This window comes from Lolium perenne, chromosome 1, assembly GCF_019359855.2.
Source record: "Lolium perenne isolate Kyuss_39 chromosome 1, Kyuss_2.0, whole genome shotgun sequence".
NCBI lineage: Eukaryota > Viridiplantae > Streptophyta > Magnoliopsida > Poales > Poaceae > Lolium > Lolium perenne.
This window is the reverse complement of record NC_067244.2, coordinates 48,235,187-48,252,564: the sequence shown is the minus strand read 5'-3', so window position 1 is coordinate 48,252,564 and position 17,378 is coordinate 48,235,187.

Genomic DNA, 17,378 nt, shown 5'->3' with positions numbered 1-17,378 from the left:
AAGCCGACCTCATCGGCTCTTTTCACAGAACCCGTTCACATGGCATCAGGTGGAAGGGGTTCTCGCCTGATGGTGCACTCGATGGGATAGACCTCTCTGCCCCGTCAGAAGAACGCACCAGGTCCCTACGTCAGGAGATCAACTACTTGGTGGCTCACTCGCTGCACCGCCACTCTGAGAACCTGGTGAACACTTTGGAGCGTGTCGCTCTCCGGGGGATCCAGGAGATCATGAGGCACCAGTACTCTCCGTCAGGACCAGCTCTCGGGACATACCAAGGAGAGATGCCACTCCAGTCCCGTCCACCGCTGCCATTTGCGTTGGCAGCACCAGAAGTGCCGAATTCACCGGCATTCGTCGTCTACAAGATCGGTGGTGACCCTAGTGACTGCCAGTTCTTGCATGAGGCACCTAAGGAGATCCCTCACGGGTACATGTGCACGTATGTGCCAGATTGCGGTAACTGGGCGCTCACAAACCAGGCCGCGACAGCAGGGACTTCTGGGAAAGCAGGAGGAACGTCAGCAACAGATCTTGAGAAGCAGACGTGGCTAACTAAATATGCCACCCCGACGAACCTCCAGAGCTCAGCTCCTGCAGTTGGCTCGAGCTGGAAAAGCAAGCATGGCTGGCTAAGTACGCCACCCGGCGAATCTTCGAGTTCGACTCTGCCGGCCAGCACCGCGGACCAGATCAGTACGATCCTGAGGGACCAGTTCGGCATGGTGCCGAAAAGGAGGACAATCGGCTATTCCAAGCCGTACCCCGATGAATACGAGTTGGTCCCACTACCACCCAAGTATCGGCTCCCTGACTTCTCCAAGTTCAATGGATCAGATGGTTCCAGCTCCATGGAGCATGTGAGCCGATATTTGGCTCAGCTAGGAACGGCCTCAGCGTCGGATCCACTACGCGTGAGGTTCTTCGCGCAGTCCCTCACGGGATCGGCTTTCGGGTGGTACACTTCGTTGCCACCAGACTCGATCCGGACTTGGAAGCAGTTGGAAGAACAGTTCCACATGCAGTTTCACTCAGAAGCTTCCGAGTCTGGCCTTGCCGATCTAGCACAGATACGTCAGAAGCGTGGAGAAGCGTGGCGAATACATCCAGCGCTTCAGAAATCTAAGGAACCGATGCTATTCGGCTCGTGTGACTGAAAAAGAAGCAGTCGAGTTGGCAGTGGTGGGCCTTGCCTCACAAATCAAGGACATGGCTTCCCAAGCAGACTATCCTTCACTGGCGCACATGGTTCAGAAACTGTCAGCATATGAACAGCGCCACCCGGACCTGTACTAGGACAAATTCAAGCGTACAGTAGTCCTGGTCGAGGCAGAGGAAGACGAAGTTTCTGCGGGAGATCAAGAGGTAGCAGTGGCTGAATGGACTCGGGGGGCAACCCCCGTGTCCTGCAAATGGGTAAAGCCACCAGGCCCGCCCAGGGGGTTTGATTTTGACGTGACCAAAACTGAGCAAATCTTCGACCTCCTGCTCAAGGAGAAGCAGTTGAAGATACCTGAAGGTCTCAAATTCCCCACGGTACAGGAGCTGGACGGAAAGCCATACTGCAAATGGCATAACTTGCTCTCCCATGCCACCAACGACTGCAGGGTGTGGCGTCAGCAGATCCAAATGGCGATAGAACAAGGACGTCTGATTTTCAACCAGTACGCCATGAAGGTCGACACCCACCCTTTCCCCGCCGTTAACATGGTGGAATGCACTTACCCTGAAGGTTGCCAGCCAGGATCCTCGTTCAGTATCAACATGGTAGGACCTGGGCACCACTCTGGCAAGGATGGAGACGAGGGCAGCTGCTCTCGTAGCAAGGACACAGAGGAGGCCGCTCCACGCGATCGGCTCCATCATGATGGCAAGCGCTACGTCACAGAGGGAGAAGTGAAGAACATAAGATATCAGCGACCCCTCTCTGATCACCTCCTCAACAAGTATGTGAGTCAGTATGACCAACGCCGACGATCCAGCGATGATGATGAAAGAGATCGTCTGGCTAGAGAAGCCAGAAGACATCGTCGGCATAATCGCGATGAGGAGGAGTGCGAGCGCCGTGCCAAGGAAAAGACAAGGGAGCAAGGCGACGAAGATAGGCATTGGGACTGCCCCTTCTTCAGACACTGCTGGGATTCAGGAATGAGCCGATTACCCACAATCGGCAATTGCCCGGAATGTAACCAGAAGAAGAAGGAGGCAGCCAACGTGTCCGTATTCAAACGTCTAGGGCCTCTCCCACAACAAAGCAAACGCGCTGAGTCCCCTCGGCTGGAAGATCTCGAGGATTCAGAAGACGAGGGAGAAGACGAAGAAGACAGGTACCACCGGCCAAGGTGGTGCCCTGATGGACTCAGCCGTTCCCAAAAGCGCAGGGTTCAGCGATTGCGCGGCTTGGAGGAAGCCGAAAGGTTATACCAGCATACGCTAAGGAAGGCACGACCTGATCTGGCTGCGAAAATTCAGCGAACCCTGGATGAAGAGGGTCGACCACGGAAAATGGAGTGGCGCCCCAAGCAAAGGAAAGCCGATGATGATACATCGGCTGGCACAAACATGGTGTTCATCCTTCCTTCAGAGTTCAATGCTCCAGGATTAGATGAGGCGCCTGTGGCACAACTTGACTGCGGCCCACGGCCGGTTATCTTTGAGAAGCCACGAGAAAGAAGCTACAGACATCTGAAGGCCCTGTACTTGCGAGGTTATATCGATGGGAGGCCTGTCAATAAGATGCTGGTGGACACCGGAGCGGCAGTCAACATTATGCCATACTCTATGCTACGTCGGTTGGGACGCTCTAGCTCGGATCTAATCAAGACCAACGTGACTTTGAGCGATTTCAACGGCCAAGCGTCTGACGCACAAGGTGTTCTGAACGTGGATCTGACCGTAGGAAGGAAAACTATCCCTACGACGTTCTTCATCGTCGATAGCAAGAGCACCTATGCTGTTCTGCTAGGAAGAGATTGGATCCACGCCAACTGTTGCATTCCCTCCACGATGCACCAATGCATAATACAGTGGGATGGAGATGAGGTAGAGGTCGTCCAGGCCGATGACTCAGCCGAAATTTCAACGGCTGGCATGAACGCGTGGGAAGCAGCAGGCCAAGAGCCACTCTCAGGTATCAATTTGGACGACTGCGAGCGCATCGATGTGACGAAGGGCAGGGTTAGGCTGGTCTTATCCACTGGCCTGACCGAGTAGCAAGAACAAATCAATGACAAACGTGGCGAGGCCGATCCTTTGGATCGGCCCCAAAGATCTATGAAGGAACATTACAGAGCCTTCATTGAATACTTCGATCAATATGGAGGCCGATTCCAGCAATCGGCCAAAATTATCTTCACCACATGTTCTGCTTGTGTTCAACATTGATCCTACCGGAGCCGACGTACAGATTACAGAGCCGATATCTGCCGTTCCCTGACAGATTCGGCTCGGGGGCACCTAAACATGATGAACATGTGAACATGTGGAGGAGAACATGTGTGCAGTGAAATATTGGGGCCGATAGGAAAAAATCGGCCAGTAAAAAATTTTTTTTACAAGGTCTACCGGATCTTCACCAAGTCTCTCCACCAAGTCCAGTTCAGCTGTGGGGCCTTCTGTTTCTTCGAGGGAGTAAAACAATGAGAGCTTCCTCAGCTGCCTTGAGCCGATTCGGGTTCCTGAACTTTCTGGTCGAGGATTTTTAGCCCTTGGTACTAGTTCAACAGTGTTGACAGAAGAGGAAAGGTGATCGGCTCTGGTGCATCCTCACCAACATTCTCGCCTCGAGTAAGGCTCGGGGGGCAGCAGGCCTGGTAGATGCTCTGTTTAGGAGCCGATTGGGGTACCATCGGCTGATCTTTCGTCGCAACCTTCTTCACAAAATGATGAGTGTTTGAAGAAGACCATTAGGTCTGGTTGGAAGAATTCAAAGGCTTTCCTGAAGACTCTACACTATCCACCAGATCTCAAATCATCAGTTGAAGAATTGGAGGGTGAATTTTAAAGGACCGATGCGTTGCTATCGGCTCATTACGCATTGGCTAAGGGGACAAATCGGCAAGATCAGTATGAGAGGAGATCGGCTAAATTAAGCTCAAAGGAAATCGGCAAAATCAAATTGGGAGAAGTTCTTCATTAATAAGCAAGATTTCTTACATAAAGAGCTAATTGCTCTCAAAAGGAAGTACTAGGGGATACATTGCCCCATCTACTACTACTGGTCCTATACTAAAAGTCCTATCTACGGGCTGTCGCTGCCCTCGTCGTCGCCGTCGTCGCCGCTGTCGGCGCTACTCCCGGCGGGCTCGTCGTCGCTGCTCCAATGGCCGCCGACCGGGCCCTCATTGTCCTCGTCCTCCTCGTCAGCGTCGTCATCGTCGCTGTCGAAGTCGCTGAGGTTCCCCGGCCAGGGGTAGAACCGTTTGGCCGGCGGCTCGTCGGAGGAGGTGTCGTCCTCCTCCTCCTCCTCCTCTTCCTTCTCCTCCTCCTCCTCCTCGGAAGAGGTGAAGTCGCAGGAGAAGCGATCGTCATCGCTCTCCTCCTCCGTTTCCCCGTCGGCGAGGAAGCGGAGGTCGCTTTCCCCGTCGGTCAAGGACTTGTCGTCCTCAGACCAGACGGAGAAGTCGTGGCTGGACTCCTCCCCGGCTTCGATGGCGCGGCGGGTGTTCGCCGCGTGGACCTCCTCCTGGTTCGGCTCCGGCGTCGGCTCGCGGGAAGAGGAGGACTGGCTGGAAAGATCCGATGGAGCAGAGGAGGAAGAAGACATGGTGGCGCAGGAGGGCTTTTGGGAGTGCTAATGCGAAGGGGATGCGGAAGTAAACTGTTCGGAGCGGTTAAATAAAAGGGGGTATAGTGGAAATTCAATGCCACAGCAGTTTCCGAGGAAGTGGTGCCTAAAGAAAAAAAAACTGCCAGGTCACGCGGAGAAGTTGAGAAGGCAAGGCATCATGATGAAGGATACTGCGACGGTTCTGCCACGACATGACCCAACGAAGGAAAAGCAGAGTGATTTTGGAATTATCAATTCCAAAACCAGGGGGGCATGTGTTATCACCAGAATTTGACCGAGTCAGAGGTGGGCCGCGATCAAGATGGATTTGAAGAATATACATGGAGGAAATACGTGAATCGGCCTGTTATGCAAAGTTTGGGCTAGTTGGCCCGTGTATCTGTAATATAGTAGGATACGTGTCGTTTAGGTAGAGTTTGTCTCATGCACGGTGGGGATTATTCCCACGTTAGAAAGTCCCCTGGACTATAAATATGTATCTAGGGTTTATGAAATAAACAACAACCAACGTTCAACCACAAATCAATCTCGGCGCATCGCCAACTCCTTCGTCTCGAGGGTTTCTACCGGTAAGCATCGTGCTGCCTAGATCGCATCTTGCGATCTAGGCAGCACAAGCTTATGCTCGTTGTTCATGCGTTGCTCGTACTGAAGCCTTTTTGATGGCGAGCAACGTAGTTATCTTAGATATGTTAGGGTTAGCATTGTTCTTCGTATTACATGCTATCGTAGTGCAACCCCTGCATATCTAGCCGCCCTTACACCTATCTTAGGTGTAGGGGCGGCACCCCGCTTGATCATTATTTAGTAGATCCGATCCGTTACGGTTGCTCCTTGTTCTTCAAGGATTAGTTTAATATCTGCAATAGTTAGGCCTTACAAAGGGTTGGAGGATCCAGCGGCACGCAGGGTGTCGTTTGCTAGTCCTAGACAGGATGTTCCGGGGATCAACCTCGTGTTGGTTTTTAGGCCTTGTCTAGGATCGGCTTACGATCACCGTGCGTGGCCGCGAGGCCCAATCGTGAGTAGGATGATCCGATTATGCGGTGAAAACCCTAAATCGTCGTAGATCGTTTTAGCTTTATCTTGATCAAGCAGGACCACCATATATTCGTGCACCTCGTACGAATCATGGGTGGATCGGCTCCTTGAGCCGATTCACAGGATAACCTGAGAGCCGATCGAGGCTCGTATTTAATGTTTACGTGTATGCCATGCAGGAAACTAAGCGAGGCATCTCCATCACCTTCCTGACCAGGTATAGGTCAGGTGGCACGCCCTTGCACCAGCATCGGACGTGTGTACCAGAGGCTTTGCGGGCCGTCGCTCGGAGGGACCAGGGCCAGCCGCAGCCCTAAGTTGTTCCCGGCTCTACTGTGTTGCCCGTCGCTGCCCGCCGGTGGGTTTTGACCGCAACAGCACCCGCAGACCAATGGTCAAGTCGAGAAAGCCAATGGTATCATATGTAATGGTATCAAGAAACGCTTGCTAGCACCATTGGAAAAAGCGCGACATACTTGGCCAGAGGAGCTGCCAAGTGTATTATGGAGTATTCGAACAACACCAAATACAGCGACACACGAGACTCCTTTTTTCCTGGTCCATGGAGCTGACGCAGTGCTGCCGATAGAAATAGAGCATGATTCTCCAACAGTCACGGAGTATGACGAAGAAGCTTCCAGAAAAGCATTGGAGGACGATGTCGATGCACTTGACGAAGCTCGAGACGAAGTGTTATCACGGGTCACTAAGTACCAGCAAGACCTAAAAAACTACCACAGTCGACGTTTGCGACCAAGATCCTTTCAGGTAGGCGACTTAGTTCTTCGGCTCACACAAAAAAGGCATGAAAAGCTCGAGTCGCCGTGGCTTGGCCCTTACATCGTCACAGAAGTACTCGAAGGAGGAGCATACAAAATAAAGGACAAGAAGACAGGGTTTGCCGAGCAAAATCCCTGGAACGTGGCGCAGCTAAGGCGTTTTTGCGCTTGAAGTCAAAATATAGTCCTCCTTTTAAACATACAATGTACTGAAACGCCCGCGAGTTTTCAGATGCACTCTTTTCCTTTCAGGGCACCGAGTGGGGCTGAAAGGTTTTTAATGAGGCGGGCTCGCGGTGCTGCAATATAGTAAAGGATATTGGTGATATACATCTTTTTTGATCAAATGCTCAGGGGCTACTTTGGAAAAAAGAAAAATTCGAGTATGACAAAATAGAAATGGCGAGAGCCTATGACCAAACACAAGCATTTGTTCATAGCGTCGGGGGCTACTCCCATCGGGACCGCTGGTCGCGCACCCGATAGATATGAAAAGTTCGAGAAAGAATGACAATATAGCGACATAAGGCGTTAAAGTGTTGAGCCTACAACCAAACACTAGTCCTTGGCTGTAGCCTCGGGGGCTACTCCCATCGGAAACGCTGTTCGCGTGCCCGATGAAATTATATAAAGAAAAAGAAAAAGTGAGCATATTTCGAGTTATACAAATAACTCCGCATATACTCCCATCGGGAAGACAAGATAAGTCATCCGTTGACTCAATAAAATGTGCTATTCCAGCAGCCGAAAAAGCACCCGACAATATATTCTCAGAGCGCCAAAGTTGCGAATAATCTCTGAATGCCGCAAAATTCTTCGAAGGTAAGACCCCAGATCCGTTCTGAGCGGCGTGGCACCGTCTCTGACGTCGGTTTGCTACTTTTTTCCGTATCAACAGATACGAAGAAAAATCCTAACGGACGCGTTAGGTACCCGATAAAATATGACTGGGACTCGACAGATGGTAAGACCTTAAGCGGCACCTGTCGAAGTTAACACCAGTATCCCGAAATCATGTCCAGGGACGTGATCTTGAAGTAGGTTTTTGCGGATTGCCACTAGAGCAGTTAACTAGTACCTGATCCGTCAGATGAACTAGCCCCAACTACCATTACCCCTGTACAATATATAATTGCGTATTTAAAGATATGTGATAAACTCGATAGAGCTATTGAATGATTAAAGTTGGAGATTTTCCCTAATTCTTCGATTCAAGCAAAATCTCGGGGGCTACTGACATAGGCATCCCCAATGGGCCTGCCAAAGATGGTACCCGTGGTTTACTGAAGGCCCACGACTCGATGAATATGAAGTTCGGAAGCCAAGTTAGTATTAAGGAAAGCTAGAGTTGTATTAGGAAATACATACTTGTAATCTTACGGGATGAGGAAGAAACCTTCCCGGACTCTGTAAACTTGTGTATTACGAATCCCTCGGCTCCGCCTCCTATATAAGGGGGAGTCGACGGACAAAGAAAGCATCGATTCATTGTTTCACGCAACCCTAGTTTTCACATCGTCGAGCACTTTTCGGCTGAAACCTTCGAGATCTACTTGCCCTCTACTTCCGACTAAAACCCTAGTCTACAATCTGTAGGCATTGATAAGCTAATCCCTTGTCACCGGCCGCCCCCATCTTGGCGACCACCACCATCGTGGCGTCCGCCACCGTCCTGGCGTCCGCCCCCATCCTGGCGGCCACCACCGTCATGGCGCCCAGCGCCTCCACCATCCTGACGAAACGCGCGAGCTCCGTCGTTGCGGCGTCCGCCGCCGCCATACGCCTCACCGTCACGTCGCGCACCCTCCTCGAAGCGACGCTTCCTTCCATCATCGTAGCCGCCCGCCATGACCGTCGCCGCAAAGGAGCGGGAGAGTGGTGGCGGAGCAGGGATTGGGCGAAGGAGGCGGTGACGCGGCGTAGAGGGGTCGCAGAGGCGCTGCCTAACTTCACGCGATCTGGCAAGAAACCCTAACCTGGTATCTGAGCAGCCCTTGGGCAGCCAGAGCCAAGTATAGCGGCACGTACGGGCTGGGCCGTGGCGTTGGGCCGCCAGGCCGGGTACTGGGCTGAGGCAGTGGGCCGAAACCGCCGAGCTGGGCCCGCCCACCGCACTGCCCGGGGAGTGGATGGTCCGACCTTCCAGACCCGTGGGTGTGGAGACGACGCAGTCAACGGACAGCGCAGCATCCGCGGGGCCCTCCTGCACGCCGTCTCCAGGGCCCACCAAATTGAAAAACACCGGATCTCCCAGATCCAGCAGGTGCGTGTCGCCGTCGACTGTCGGCGGCGAAGGCGGCGACGAGGCCCCACCTCGCGCGCCGTCGACCGCCGGAGGCGATGCCGGCGACGAGGCCCCACCCTGCGCGCCGCCGACCGCAGGACCCCGAAGCCGCGGGTAAGAAGCTGAACCGCTCCTGCCAGGAACCAGGGTAGGCCAGTCCAGATGCCCCGACGGCGGAGACCCCATCGAGGCAGAGGATCTCGAAACCGGCGAGGGGGAAGGACGTCCCTGCCTAGAACACGCGGAGGCGGATCTGCACGGAACCCTAGCGCGGCCTCCCAAGCAGCGGAACCGCGGCGGCGCCGGTGGGGCCGAGCCCCGAAAACGCGATCCTTTGCCGCCCGGGGCGAAGGACGGACGGCGCACAGACTGCAGAGAGCCCCCAAGCTCCTGAGCCCGCCGGATGAAATCTTCCAGGGTGCTGGCAGCCGGCCGTCTACGCCGGAGAGCTTCGAGGTCGGAGTCCGACACATCTTCCTCCGAGCCGTCAGACGCCGAAACCACCACACCCTCCTCTTCAGCGGAAGCAGAGAGAGCCCAGAACTTACCTCACAGGCGAGCGTTGCCGGGGGCAGAGGCCGACCCGCCGGGCGGCGCTGCGGAGCCAGGATCTCGCCGGTCGTCGCAGGGGGCGCCCATCTGACGCGGCGCACGGCCGCCGCCGCCCGCGTCGCCAAACTCCTCTCCGCCCGAGTCGTCCATGAGCTCGCCTGTGCTCAGCAGTTCGGTCAAATCGAGACACTTTGATGAAAGCACAGATCTGAACGCACATTTCGCTTGCACTTTGTCATAGGTTAATACCACAGCTAAGCATGCGGGTAGAGTGCCCTGAGAACAAACTATATCAAAAAATATGCAGTAAACATAGTCAGGAAATACAATCTTTGTCCTAGGTTGAATCCCGCGATCTTACAATAGAAAGGTGGATTTCGATTCGGTTCAATGTCCCCCCTCTGTACATCTGTCCTTTTCTAAGGTGATCCTACATGCCTGTACAGCTACCCTAACAACCACTACTGAGTCCCAGCGGGAGGTCGGACATAGTTTGCTTGTGCCAGGAATTAAGTCAACAAGCACAATACAATACACAATTAGAGGTCCTTTGGTATCCATCATTTGGGCCTGGAATTCTGGAATTCATTTTGGAATTTCATAGGTGGGCTGTTTGGTTGCCAAAGAATTGGTCTGTCATTTCATTTAGGAAATCCAGCAAAATGATGCCATGGGTAAACACAATTCCAAGATGAGACCTGTCATTTGCGTTTGTCTATAAAAGCCATTTACAAATTTAATATTGAATTCTGCTGTCATTGCAATTTCTGTGGTAACCAAACAAGTGTCCATTTCTGGAATTACAATATAAATAAAATAAATACATGTATTCATTTTAAAATGCTACAAACGAAATGAAAGCCTGGCTTCCAAACGACTTCTTAGTGAAAAGAGCTGGCGTGGAGCTTTCCATAGCTTGCCTCTGCATGACCTCGTTTGGCTACGGCGGCACATTCGCCCTCTAACAGCCAGAAACCGACGGGCAAAACAATTTGCGCAGTGGTGACATACTCACCGTACGAGACTCTGGTGGTATTTAATTCCATGCTTAGTTAGACATAGCCATTGTGTTCCCGTGTATATCCTGAAGAGAGTACTTTCTCACAGTTGCTTGGAGATTCACGAGCTACATCTAAATAATGCTTTCGTTCGCGTCTCAGTGTTCAAGGGGCATATGAGGAGACTAGTAGACTCGTCACCTAAAAGAACTTCTGACACAACCAATGGATATGAATTTCTGACACCTTCCATCCCCGTACAATTATTATCCATGAGCTTGTGAGCCATACTGGAAGTGTCAACTTTATTTGCCCATTGGGTTTTCACTAGAAATTCTAGCTTTGCGTTTTACACAACTGTTTGCCTCGATATGATTTTGTGACAAATGCAAGCACTTTTATAGAGGATGGATGAAGCCAGTGTTAAGGATTGGACTGCCATCGCTCCTAACCATGTTTGCGACTGCCATTATGTAAAAGGCCATGTGCTTAGAGCATCTCTAGCAGAACCCATAAAATTTAGAGGAGCAAACGGCGTCGTAAAATATAGGAGGATAAATTTGCTCCTCCAAACGGTGGCCGCTAGATCGGATCCCCTATATTTGAAGGAGCAATTTTTTTGACATGGTTTTATATCTCAAACATACGAAGTTTAAACATGCATACATATTATCCAAAAAAACAACATATTATCCAAAAAAACAACATATTGATCAAGTTTGATCCAAAACCACAACATAGCATGTATATGTTGTGGACCCCACCACCACCTCGGCCTCTTCTTCTTCTTCGGCCACTACCTCCGCGAGCTCAAACACCAACACCACCACTCTCGCGGGCCAAGACTCAGTGAGGGCTTCCTTTTCCTCTTCTCCGCCGCCGACTCAGTGAGGGCTTGCATCGCCCGTCATCTTCCGCGACCGCGGGCCGCTCAACACCAGCGCTAGAGGCGTATTACCTATGGTCGCGGGCTTGCCGATGGCCTTGTTGGTCGCTCCCGCCGTCCGCACCGATCCGGTGTTGCTCAACCTCTTCCGCGGCATCGGCGGCGTCGCGGGGTCGAATCGGGCGTCGATTCGCCGCCCAAAAACTCAGGCGGGCATGCGGGGACGAGCTCCGGTGCCATTCCGGCCACGTCAAGGGAGAAATGTGTTGGTGGCGACGACGGGCGGCGGTTTTGAGCAGGAGTGGCGGCCAGTTGAACGGGAGCTCAATTTTTGGGAAGGGGCAGCGGCGCGGAGGAATGATGAGAGAGGCGCCTCGATTTTTAGGGATCACTATCCTGTCTTTCCTTCTTTAACCGTTTTTCGGCTTCGGCCGTTAGCGACGCATATTTCCTCTCGAAGTCGTTTTTGTACTTCTACTAGATATGCGTTTAGCCAACGAGCACTTCACATCATGCGTGTACTTGTCGTAGTATACAACCTGCGTATATATGCAACTAGCTGTCACATTACATTCTCACAGAACTGATTTCGAAATGAAAGCTCGTCGCCTCTTTTACCAGCATTCACTTGCACGAAGGAGTAGGACCACAAGGAACTACAAATGAAAGCTCCCTTCTCTCTGTTACAGGGCATTTACTTGTACACGCTTGTTCCCTTTTCATCCTGCGTTAACATGAGATTTTCCCTTTTTACTCAAACATTTCAGAACACTCGCGTCGAAGTATGCTCCGAGTGTGAGCTAAAGTCATCAAAACGAGAACGAAATTTCACTGAAAATTTACCGAAGACATAGGCTAATTGACTGTAGTGATGGAGCCCAAGTCCAAACCTTGCGGACCACGAGCAACTGAGCATGAGATGCTGGATCGACTCCGGCTTCTGATCACAGAGAGGGCAGGCCACGGGGTGCAGCAGGCCGCGCCGCTGTAGCTGTCCAGCACCTGTTCCTCGCGACTAGTCACGCGAAGAACCAGCAGCTGTAGGGTGCTCTCGACTGCCAGATCTCTGTGGAGATCGGCGCGAACGTAATTCCGGCGAAGAAGGCGATGTGATATGGATATCTAGATCTGGTACACTGGTACAACCTTATACTTAATCATCATATCAATGGTTGTCCTAGTGTACCCGTCGGATGGTTGACACTGCCGCCAGCGGTACCCGGCAGCGCCGCCGGCAGATCGCTACGGTTTTTTTTCTCTGGAGATCGGTTTACACCAGATCGATTTCCGTCGACACGCTACCTGGTGAGACGTGCGTGGATCCGATCGGATCACGTTATGGTTGCCATTGGCAAAGCACAGGAAAGAAGCAACGTTACATCTCCACTAATATATTATATTATCTATATCTATAGTAGTAGTAGCTAATAATAAAGAAAATAAGGTTTCCTTGGTTTGGTCCGTCACAATACGCTTTCGTCCAACATTGTTTTACGTTTTCGTCCGTTTTTAGTTGGCTCCGTATGGGAAAAAACCAGATCTGATTCGTGTGCTTTGTTACCTCGATTTATCGGTGTGGGTTGTCCCAGTAAAGAAAAACATACCTAACCGGATACGTTCTCCCTTCTCCAAGTCACGGACGAGGAGTCTTGGCTTTATAAGCGCAACAATATCCTACCACGATACCTCACGCGGTCCTTGGATCGCATCGTTGTGGCCCGACATCGAGAGCTTCCCCGCAAGCCCCGCCGGCCGTGTCGCGACGGCTCCGTCCATCCTCGCCCGAGGTCGCCACACCGAATCGAGCGCCCGGATCGCTGAAGGAAACGTGGCTGATGAAGAGCATTGAGTACTTCGAAGATAAACAAAAAACTGAGATCGCGGAGTACACCGGGCATGACTGCATGAGTAGTGTTCTACAATGATAGCAGCCGGGTCGGCAGCGGTGCCTACTCGGAAACTGGCCGTTACCCAAGTCCGAGGTCATCCGGAAGATCGCCGTGACCAGGTGCCACAAGGTTGCCGTATGCAGCCATGTCCGGTATCTAGGTGGGACATCGATGTCCGGCACTAGGCCGATGACGGCACGACACCCAATTGGCCCATGTCGCTGCTGAACGACGGCGCGAGGTTCACGGAGGCCGGAGGGGTCCCTGCTTAGCCCGTAACTTTTCCGCAAACCATACCTGGTCGGTGCTGTCCTGCTGTGGATGATCGATTGGTCACTCCTTCACCCCGCTATGTCTACCGCACCTGCTCAAGTTCTGCAACCCAGGGAAGCGCCATGCTTCCACGGGTCAACGCCAATCGCTGCTCCTTTCAATCCTCAACAACGCAGGGAGTAACAAAATCACAGGACGCTAACACTAACAGCACGCATCAAAGTAATCCAAAGTTTGAGACCTTGGAAACTTGCTGCGTCAAGACGTTCAGGCTCCCCTGGACGAGCTAAAGGCTCCTGCTGGCCTGTGAAGCTTTTTTTACAGAAGGCAGCAGCCCTACTTCAGTTATTTCAGAGACGCCACTTTTTGTCTTGGCGTCGCAAGTCTCCGAAATACAGGACCTGCTTCTGGCTGCTCGAAACTTAGGCCGAATCACCGCTGCGCTCCGCTGAGCTGTTTCGCAGTACCACCTGTGGACAGTTTAGCCTGGCAATTTGGCCTCGCAATGCAAACCTCTGCTTATCCTCACTGGTTCGCCGCCCTGCCGCAATCCGCAGTGTGCCATCGTTCAGCCGAAGAAATTGCAAGGATTTCTTTAATCGGATCGGATTTCATGGATGGATTTTTTCGTAATTAATCTTGGATCTTTATTATTTCAATGGATTTTGGACTCAATTTTCTGTTCAAGTTTTATTAGGTAGAAAATTATGTGTTGTTGATCCAAATATTTTGGGCCTTGTCTGCACTTGTGTTGAATAAAGATGATCGCGGCAGATTTATTCATGCATGCATGTGCAGAGCTTCAGCATGGTACGTAGCTCATTGCCTCTTAATTGGTGCAACTATCTTATAAGCTACACGCTCAACGAGGCTGCTACACATTGTGGCCTTGTGTGCCATCACACTGCGGTGGACAATCGAGTTTTATGAAAGAGCCCTCGTAGGATCTTAGGCAATCGCATATACGTCTTCACGTGGTAGTACGAAATACGAGACAAAAGAAGTTGTTGTTCTGAAATGATAAAAACAAATAAATATTAATCTATGTTTATTGTTGATTTTGCTATTTTTGTTGTCATAACAATTTTTGAATAATGTATATCCCGTTGCAACCGCACGGGCACATGTACTAATATATACCTAATAATAAAGGAGGTAAGGTTTCTGTTAAAAAGTTTCGTCAACGCTTTTTTTTAGACGGTTTTGCCATCCCACCAAATCGCATAATACACACATATTGTTGAAATATTGACTTAGTGGCTCATACTAGATTTCAGATTTTCCTATAAATCTCAAAGCCCACATAGTGGAAGCCTTGTAAGTTTGAGCCCAAGTTGGTGGCAGCTCACTAGGGAGTGGCAAGAGGTGGGAAGTTTAGTCCCACATGGAAAGTTGGGAGGAAGTTAGACCACCTTATAAGGTGGGTTGTTCCACCACTAGTAAGTGAGTGAGAATAGGAGTGCTACACGCGCGCGCTCCTCCTCCTCGCTCGTCTCGACTCGACTCGACTCGACTCGACTCGTCACGACGCGCGCGCTCGTGGTGAGTGGATTGAGCCTCGAGCCGAGACTTTCCTTACTTTTTGCAGCTCAGGAAAACGAACAGAGTCCAGGTCTCCGGAACCGCTCGTCCTTGCGATCCTGTACGGGAGAAGGCGAATTAGGTTTTTGGGAAGCGCTCTGCGCGACTGCTCAAGCTCTTCATCAAGGGTCGCCTTCCGTCCACGTCGGGCGGTGCTGCCTACCGTCGTCTTCAACGTCATCTACTTCGACCCGTCGTCCCCGTCGTCAACAACGTTGTCATCAACAACGTTACTGCCGCGACATCATCTGCTACACCTCCACCGCCACCTCCACCAGATCGGTACGTGCGACATATCTCGATCTGTTTAGCGATGGATGTTGTACTGTTTGCTATGCTACTGTTCATGTTGATCACTACATCTAGTATGTTCGAGTTTCACATGTTAGTAGTTACTGTCGTCATGCTTAATATTCTGGAATTAATCATGAAAATTGTGCCTGATTATCCAACAATCCAAAAACCTAATTGTAGGCAATTTCCTGAGTTAACAATGGCTGGTTTTTCCGATGCACTGAGGCCGGATAAGTTTACCGGTGTGCACTTTAAGAGGTGGCAGTATAAGGCCATGCTCTGGCTTACTCATCTGAAAGTGTTCGAAGTTACTGATGGTTTACCTGAAGGAACTATATCTGACCAAGATCAGAACAAGTTCAAGGAAAACAATACTCTCTTCGTCGGATGCGTTCTGAGTATTCTTGTCGATCGTCTCGTGTGATGTGTACATGCACATAACAGATGGTAAAGAGCTCTGGGAGGCACTGAATGCTAAGTTCGGTGCAACCGATGTGCAAGTGGAAGCGTACATCATGGAGAACTTCCATGACATCAGGATGGTTAACAACCGTTCTGTAGTCGAACAAGCTCATGAGATACAGTGCATTGCGAAAGAGCTTGAACTCCTTAAGTGTGCCTTACCTGACAAGTTTGTGGCTGGATGCATCATCGCTAAGTTGCCCCCTTCATGGAGGAACTTTGCCACAACTCTCAAACACAAGAGACAGGAGATATCAGTTGAAAATCTGATAGCATCTCTTGATGTTGAGGAGAAAGCTCGGACTAAGGATAATACTGAGAAAGGAGAGGGTCAGTCTAACGCCAACATGGTGAAGAAGAAACCCTACAAAGAAGAACAAAGGGAATACCAAACCCTCCTTCAATAAGCCTATGAAGACTACAACCTTCAAGAAGAAGAAGATGATAAACAAAGCAGATCTGAGCTGCTTTACATGTGGAGAGACTGGCCACTTTTCTAAGGACTGTCCAGAGAGGGCAGACCGCAAGAAAAAGGCGAGGCAAGTCAACACGGTGACCGCTAGCAATGCTGATGGGTACGGTAGTCTCTTTACTGTTCTTTCGGTATTTCAATCTCCATGTTGGTGGATTGATACAGGTGCTAATGTTCATGTGTGTGCTGACATATCCATGTTCACTTCTTACCAGGTCGCCCGGGATTCTTCCGTCTTGATGGGGAATGGGTCACATGCTTCGTTCGTGGTGTTGGCACGGTAGATCTGAAGTTCACTTCGGGAAGATCGTGCACCGAGGAACGTGCAAAGCATGTCCCTACTATGAACAAGAATCTCGTTAGCGGCTCCCTTCTATGCAGAGATGGGTTTAAGGTTGTTTTAGAGTCGAATAAAGTAGTTGTTTCCAAGTTTGGACAATTTATTGGTAAAGGCTATGAGTGCGGAGGCTTGTTCCGCTTTTCGCTTCTCGATTTCAGTAATAAGTCTGTGAACCATATATGTGGCAATGTTAGTGATGATACCAGTGTTTGGCATTCTCGTTTATGTCACATTAATTTTGGTTTAATGTCTCGGCTATCCAGTTTAAGTTTAATTCCGAATTTCACCATTGCCAAAGGTTCTAAGTGCCATAGTTGTGTGCAATCAAAGCAACCTCGGAAGCCTCACAAGGCGGCCGAGGAGAGAAACCTGGCACCTCTAGAACTCATACATTCTGATCTATGCGAGATGAATGGTGTGTTGACAAAAGGTGGAAAGAGATATTTCATGACATTGATTGATGATGCGACTAGATTTTGCTATGTTTATTTGTTGCGAACTAAAGATGAAGCTTTAGACTACTTTAAAATTTATAAGGCAGAAGTTGAAAATCAACTAGAGAGAAAGATCAAGCGTCTTAGGTCGGATCGTGGTGGCGAATATTTTCCTAAAATCTTTGATGAATTCTGTGAGGAACATGGCATTATTCATGAGAGGATGCCTCCCTATTCACCCCAATCAAACGGGGTTGCCGAGAGGAAAAACCGCACGCTGACTGACTTGGTGAATTTCATGTTA